Consider the following 8,187-nt stretch of genomic DNA (forward strand, 5'->3'; position numbering starts at 1 on the left):
GGAACTCTTGTATGGAACATCATGGACCTTGCTACCTCCATGAGATGCCTATTCTTCCTTTCAGCCACCCCATTTTGTTGTGGTGTGTATGGACAGCTAGTTTGATGAAGAATTCCATGTTCGGCTAGATATTGCTTAAAGGCATGGCTTGTGTATTCTCCACCATTATCTGATCTCAAAATTTTAATCTTGGCATGATAGTGGTTAGTGACATAATTTTGAAAGCTAGTAAAAGCTTCAAGAACTCTATCCTTAGAAGGAAGCAAAGTTATCCAAGTATATTTTGATTTTTCATCAATAAAAGTCACAAAATACTTTTGATTTTCTCTAGATAAGCAAGGGGATGTCCAAACATCAGAATGAACCAAATCAAAACATTTTTCATAAATAGTAATAGATTTAGGAAAAACAGCCTTGCAATGTTTACCAAGAATACAAGCCTCACACCCATCATTTTGAAAAGAAATATTAGGGAACATTAAAGCTAAAGCTCTAGTGTGAGGATGTCCTAGCCTAGCATGTAAAATAGAATCACTAGGTTTAACAACAACCGAATTAAAACAAGAAGCAGATAAATTCAAGTCCTCAAGCATATAGAGATCACCCTTGGAACCTCCTTGACCAAGGACCTTACTTGTCTCAATATCCTGAAAATGAACCTTGTTAGGACCAAATATTGCATAACAATTCAAATCAGTAGTGGCTCTCTTAACTGATAGCAAGTTGGAAGTAAAATTTGGCATATAGAACGCTTTAGTATCTTTATCAAATAATTTCAAGTTTCCAATGCCTTTAACTGGCACTTTCTCACCATTTGCTATCACAACATTACCACTAGCCGGTTTAATATCACTCATTAACCTAGAATCACTAATCATGTGGTGAGAAGCACCGGAATCAACTATGAGCGGTTTAGTTTGATTCAAGGCAAGATAAGAGTTACCGGAATTTTCTTTGAGTGCCTTAATGAGCGCATCAAGATCAGACTTCCTCACGAGGTCCGACGAGGCAGCCAGGGCAGTTCCATTCATATCCGGAGCTCGAGGGTTCAGTTCAGCAACCAATGGCTCCACACTCGCTCGATGAGCTCTTGGTGCTCCACGGTGGTTCATTGGTCGGTTTACTCGGAGGTGTGGGTGGAGAATCCAACACTCATTCTTGAAATGGCCCGGCTTCTTGCAGTGGTGACACACTGGTTCTTTCTTGTTATCTCCTCGATAGTAGCCCTTGTTTGCGGTCGCTACATCAGCTTGGTTGGCGGTTACAAGCTCCCCCTTGTTACCAAACAACCCCATGGAACCATGCTCCTTTTGAATCTGACTACACACTTCCTCCAGGCTGGGAAGCTTGTCCGACCTCAAGATATGCTTGATAAGATCGTTGTAAGATGGATTCAGCGTAAGGAGGAGGCCGAACACCTTGTCTTGTTCACGCCTCTCATTCAAGATTGCCGGATCAAGAGTCGCTGGCCTAAGCATCTCAAGCTCAGCCCAAAGGGACCTAAACTTCCCAAAGTGTTTGGTGAACTCCATGTCTTCTTGGCTTAGGTTGTTGATGGCTCTCTTGATCTCAAAGACTCGGCTTAAATTGGTAGTGTTACCAAAGACGTTTTGCAAGGTATCCCATAGATCCTTGGCCGTTTCACAATACGAGTAGGCCTCGAGTATTGGAGCATCGAGAGAGTTTTGTATGATGGCGAGAACACTTTGGTCTTCTTGAAACCACTTTTCTTCACCACTTGTGGCCACAACTTTGCCGTCTTCAGTCGGCTCGCCCTTCGGAGCTTCACTTGTTGTCACATGGGTCCAAAGCCCTCGGCCACATAGCGCCGTCTTTGTGGTCCTTGCCCACAACAAATAGTTCTCTCCTTTGAGAGTAACTGGAACAACCAAGGTTTTGGTGCTTTCCATGGAGTTTTGTCCAATGGTCAATAAGTTTACCCAACGGTTAAAGAAAAACTCAAGAGATTGAATGAACGAGTTGCGGAAGAAAGTAGAGTGAATGAAGAGTTTAACGAGAGGAACCACAAGGCTCTGATACCATGTAAGTTTAGAAACGAGAGAGTGTAGAGATCGAGTGAGTTTGAGAGTGTTCGCACGAGAGAGTAGAAGAGAGTATGGAAGTGTAAGAGAGAGAGTATAGAAGAAGAATCAAACTTCTTACTTGAAAAAGAACCTAGATACATCCTAATTATAGACAAAGTAAACAGCATATTCCTATGGGATCCTATACACGCTTTACATGACTGAAAGTGACATCCTTCCTTCTTAACATAACATGTGACTTGTGAGTTGAAATATCTTCCCACTTGCACACAAACTCCAACGGTCGGTAGGAGAAGGATCTAGAGACTTGGTTGTCTCATACAAGCCTTAGAAGACTTCAAGTGGGCTTCTACACGAGATGGTATGGTTGGCCCGATGAGAGAGAACGGTCGTTGACTTGTACGGACGTTGACTTGTACGGACATGGTGATCAAGATCCCAAATTATATCTCAAACTCTTATACTTAGTTAGTTGCCTTGGATTAAGACACATTTTAACCCCAAAAACACTAACAAAGCTGTTTAGTGCTTCTAAGCAATGTTTTCTTGGTTTTAGCCTGTTTTGGGACAAAATGGGTATAAGTGGCTTTTAAACTCTCCACATCTATCTCAAACTCTGATAACTAGTCAGTTGCATTGGATTAAGACACATTTTAACCCCAGAAACACTAACATAGCTGTTTAGTGCTTCTAAGCAATGTCTTCTTGGTTTTAGCCTGTTTTGGGACAAAATGGGTATAAGTGGCTTTTAAACTCTCCACATCTATCTCTAAATCTTATTATTAGTTAGTTGCATTGGATTCAGACACATTTTAACCCCTTAAACACTAACATAGCTGTTTACAGCTTCTAAGCAATGTTTTTTTTGGTGTTAGCGTGTTTTGGGACAAAATGGGTATAAGTGGCTTTTAAACTCTCCACATCAATCTCAAACTCTTATAATTAGTTAGTTGCATTGGATTAAGACACATTTAACCCCAGAAACACTAACATAGCTGTTTAGTGTTTCTAAGCAATGTCTTCTTGGTTTTAGCCTGTTTTGGGACAAAATGGGTATAAGTGGCTTTTAAACTCTCCACATCTATCTCAAACTCTTACAATAAGTTAGTTGCATTGGATTAAGACACATTTTAACCCCATAAACACTAACAAAGCTGTTTACAGCTTCTAAGCAATGTTTTCTTGGTGTTAGCCTGTTTTGGGACAAAATGGGTATAAGTGGCTTTTAAACTCTCCACATCTATCTCAAACTCTTATAATTAGTTAGTTGCATTGGATTAAGACACATTTTAACCCCAGAAACACTAACATAGCTGTTTACAGCTTCTAAGCAATGTTTTCTGTTGGGATTTATGAGACAAAGCTCACAAGAGAGGGTAGACAAACACTTGGTGAATGAATCCCCCTTTACCCACAACAAACTAACTCATTCTCAAGGGGGAGGAGAGAACATCAACTTGTGATGAACTCCCCATAAACAAGCTAGATAGAACCCAAATACTAGAGAGTAAGCGGATCCTAACTAGGAGAAGCACTAGTTTGAGACTTATCCTCTTCTAGTATCACAACACTTAGAGTTTGTGTACTTAGGAGAAGGAGGATTAAGAATCAGTAATCTAGGCTAAGTAAAGCAGTAAATAAGAAGAGTTTAGGTGGATTTGAGAAGAGAATAGGCTGCCTTAAGGGCAGCCCCTAACCGCTAATCACCTAAACAATCTACATTGTGAATATGAACAAGAACACAAGTAGAGAGGGGAAATCGGATTCTCTTCTTTTAGATAATATTGTGATGATTGTTATATTGAAGTGAATTACAACTTAATATAGGGAATACAATGCTTATGACCGTTAGAGAGAGGAAGAGAGTGTTGATAGGGACATTCTCTCGATTTGGTGAAGGTGATAGTGACATCCTTCCCTTCCTTGCACATGTGATTCTTTTCTTGTGACCGTTAGGTTCTTCCTCCTTGAAAGCGACTTCCTTCCTTCTTCCTTTGGCATCTTCTTGATCACATGGTGGGCCGAGTCTTCCTTCTTCTCATCACTCACACTCGGCCTCATTCCTTCCTTCTTTCCTTTGTGAGACTTCCTCTTGGGCTTCTTCTTCTTATAAGGCCTTTGCCCTTCTCATTGCACTTATGGCCTTCTCTTATTCTTCATTCAGCCCACATGGCCTTACTCATTGTATTCACGGCCTAACCGGCCGTTCTCATGCCATTCATGGCCTCACGGCCACTCTTCTTGGTGCACACGGCCTTACCGGCCGCTTCTCTTCTTTGTACGGACGGGCCTGTACGGACGGGCCTTCTCTTCATCGTGTTCACGGCCTAACTGGCCGCTCACCGGACATGGGTCCGTTCACGGACACGGTACATGGTACCGGACACGGTACATGGTACCGGACACGGTACATGGTCGCTCACGGACACGGACATGGCCTTACCGGCCTTTACATGGCCTTTCCGGCCTTTCTTCTCTTCTTCCAAGGCTCGGCCTTACCGGCCTCTCCTCTCTCTTCCTCCTTACTCTCTAATACTCCCCCGCACGCTTGATCTGCAGGGCACCATGGGGACCAAAGATCAAGGGTGGACTAGTGTCATCTACCTCATTAAAAACCTCAACAAAGAAAACCTCTTGGGATAAAACTTTGTTAAGGGAAAAAGAGTATAGACTCCACTATCCATGATGTCCCATTGATCTTGGTTTGTCAAGAACCAGCTCTCTCCTCTTCAGGCCTTTGAACCGCTACACTCCTTAGCCCTTCTTGCCTTGAACTCACTTCATATGATCTCTCCAAGCTTGCACTTCTCGAATTTTCTTTTGAGGCTCTCATAGTCTCCTTCACCCTTGAAACAAGTGATAAAGAAGAAAAGAATAAGTGTTTGCTATGAGGAATATCAAAGAAAATTCTAAAGAAAACTTTAAAAGAACATATTAAAGAGTAAAGACTAGTAATAGAGCTAAGATAATGAATTTAAGAAATTTAAATAGAGTAGAGTTTAGAGCACAGCCTTTTTGGTGTTTTGATGGATAGGAAGGAGAGGGTTGATCACTGATGCGGTTTGGAATTCCTCCTTGAGACCGCTCCTACTCTAACCATGGTTTTTAAACCCGGCCAGTTTTATCGTCAGACTGACATATGCCCACTGAATCGGACATAACTTTCGAACGGCTGCTCGGATTGGTATGATTCCACTTCCACTGGCAAGATGACTCTGTGGTCTCGAACTTTAATGAAGAACGCGGAAGCCGAATCGCAGTGGAAGGGTTTCGTCCGAGTCGATCTTTGAGACGCTTCGGCTGAGCTTTAAGTAAAGACTTTTGCTTGTGGCCGAGCAGAATCTGTGAGGTACGGTCTGAAGTCACTTGATCTCCCCCGTAACCTTTACTTGATGATGGGCTGAAACCTCATCACCTCAGTTGAAGCCTTGTGCATCACCGTTCTTGTGCACATCCAATCAACAGTTGAAACCTTGTGCATCACCTTTCCTAAAGACCATTGTGCACATCCGATCAACAACTTGGCACTAACACACATGCTCTTGGACTGATTCATCACCTTCCACCAGCCTAACAAAGACTTGGTGGCCCTTGGTTCTAACTCCAGGCATTGTGCTGCGCTCTTACATGGCTATCTTGTAGCCTTCAACCTCGCCACTTCTTCTTCTTGAGATAGTAGGCGAGCTCCACACAATCTTCAAGGCTGAAGCTGAAACCAAATTCAATGGAACAGATTCTAAACAAGAGATTGTGAGAGATTAGAGTATAGAGTATAGACTGAAAATAAATAGAGAATTTAGAGAATTAATAAGAGTATAAATAGAGAATTAGTAACCAAGTATAAGTAACCAAGAGAATAAAGTATAAGAGAGTATAAGAGAGAATATGGGCGATAGTATAAGGTGAATGGAGAGTAGAATAGAACTCAAGAGTTCCTATGGACAGAGTTAGACTCTGTTTTCTTGAGTTTGCAGAAGCTTTGACAGCCAAGAACAACCAAGAAGACAATCTCTTTTGGTGCTTTAATGGCTGAAACACAATGGACCTTATGGAAAATTAGTTTCTCCAAAGGTTTAACAACAAAACTCCTTGTAGAATCACTTAAACAAGTGTTCTTCAAGAGATTAAGGCTTTAGATCCACGAAGATAACATATAGAAGATGTTTTTCGTGGTCCCAAGCAAAGAAGAAACAACAAAAGCCTTTGGAACAGCCTATTGTCCAACGGTTAAAAGAATGCATCTTTGAACAGCTTTAGTCTAGTTGACCAAGCGGACATGAGATGCGAAAATTAAGATCTCTCTCTTCTTCAAGCTTGAATCTGGACACACCATAGGGCCAGAAACAAAGCTTTCTCAACATTGAGAAGAAGAAGTAGCGATTTAGTAATTAAGCCTTTAAAGGAAATTTAACAAAAGCAAAATTAAACCTTTAGAGGAAAATTAACTAAATCCTAAGAGAGCTAAATCCTAAGAATTTCGTGGCTCATACAAGCACACAAGAACCGTGAATCCTCACCATGAACAACACAATTTGCTCAATGGTTCATCACTTCCCACACATCCCAAAAATAAACAAAGCTATTACCAAATCGGTAAAGCTTAAGGATGGGGCTTGTAAAATCGATTTCTTTCCACACACTTGGTCTACAAATTCTAACAAGACAAGAGACCAAGCTTACTCAACAATGAGCTGCTAGAGAATCGATTTAATCAACAAAAGCAAAATTAAAGCTTTAAAGAAACTAAGCTAAGCGATTTAACACCTAAGCAAAGTCTAAAACTTTAACTAAGCTAACTCCTAAGAAAACGACTTTGAGAATGAGTTTAAATCACCAAGAACAGAGCCTGCTCTGATACCATGTTGGGATTTATGAGACAAAGCTCACAAGAGAGGGTAGACAAACACTTGGTGAATGAATCCCCCTTTACCCACAACAAACTAACTCATTCTCAAGGGGGAGGAGAGAACATCAACTTGTGATGAACTCCCCATAAACAAGCTAGATAGAACCCAAATACTAGAGAGTAAGCGGATCCTAACTAGGAGAAGCACTAGTTTGAGACTTATCCTCTTCTAGTATCACAACACTTAGAGTTTGTGTACTTAGGAGAAGGAGGATTAAGAATCAGTAATCTAGGCTAAGTAAAGCAGTAAATAAGAAGAGTTTAGGTGGATTTGAGAAGAGAATAGGCTGCCTTAAGGGCAGCCCCTAACCGCTAATCACCTAAACAATCTACATTGTGAATATGAACAAGAACACAAGTAGAGAGGGGAAATCGGATTCTCTTCTTTTAGATAATATTGTGATGATTGTTATATTGAAGTGAATTACAACTTAATATAGGGAATACAATGCTTATGACCGTTAGAGAGAGGAAGAGAGTGTTGATAGGGACATTCTCTCGATTTGGTGAAGGTGATAGTGACATCCTTCCCTTCCTTGCACATGTGATTCTTTTCTTGTGACCGTTAGGTTCTTCCTCCTTGAAAGCGACTTCCTTCCTTCTTCCTTTGGCATCTTCTTGATCACATGGTGGGCCGAGTCTTCCTTCTTCTCATCACTCACACTCGGCCTCATTCCTTCCTTCTTTCCTTTGTGAGACTTCCTCTTGGGCTTCTTCTTCTTATAAGGCCTTTGCCCTTCTCATTGCACTTATGGCCTTCTCTTATTCTTCATTCAGCCCACATGGCCTTACTCATTGTATTCACGGCCTAACCGGCCGTTCTCATGCCATTCATGGCCTCACGGCCACTCTTCTTGGTGCACACGGCCTTACCGGCCGCTTCTCTTCTTTGTACGGACGGGCCTGTACGGACGGGCCTTCTCTTCATCGTGTTCACGGCCTAACTGGCCGCTCACCGGACATGGGTCCGTTCACGGACACGGTACATGGTACCGGACACGGTACATGGTACCGGACACGGTACATGGTCGCTCACGGACACGGACATGGCCTTACCGGCCTTTACATGGCCTTTCCGGCCTTTCTTCTCTTCTTCCAAGGCTCGGCCTTACCGGCCTCTCCTCTCTCTTCCTCCTTACTCTCTAATATTTTCTTGGTTTTAGCCTGTTTTGGGACAAAATGGGTATAAGTGGCTTTTAAACTCTCCACATCTATCTCAAAGTATTATAATTAGTT

At 41.9% G+C, this 8,187-nt stretch overlaps 1 long non-coding RNA gene across 1 annotated transcript; it reads right to left on the reverse strand.

The window, feature by feature from the left end:
* Positions 1-360: 360 nt before the first annotated feature.
* Positions 361-1,088, reverse strand: LOC147919306 (uncharacterized). Its single transcript, XR_015592072.1, has 2 exons — positions 944-1,088; positions 361-647 (listed from the first exon to the last, which is right to left on the reverse strand). It is a non-coding gene; the product is annotated as an uncharacterized LOC147919306 (long non-coding RNA).
* Between the last annotated feature and the right edge of the window lie 7,099 nt (positions 1,089-8,187).

Source organism: Camelina sativa, chromosome 20 (assembly GCF_030686135.1).
Source record: "Camelina sativa cultivar CO46 ecotype springtype chromosome 20, ASM3068613v1".
NCBI classification, from domain to species: Eukaryota; Viridiplantae; Streptophyta; class Magnoliopsida; order Brassicales; family Brassicaceae; genus Camelina; species Camelina sativa.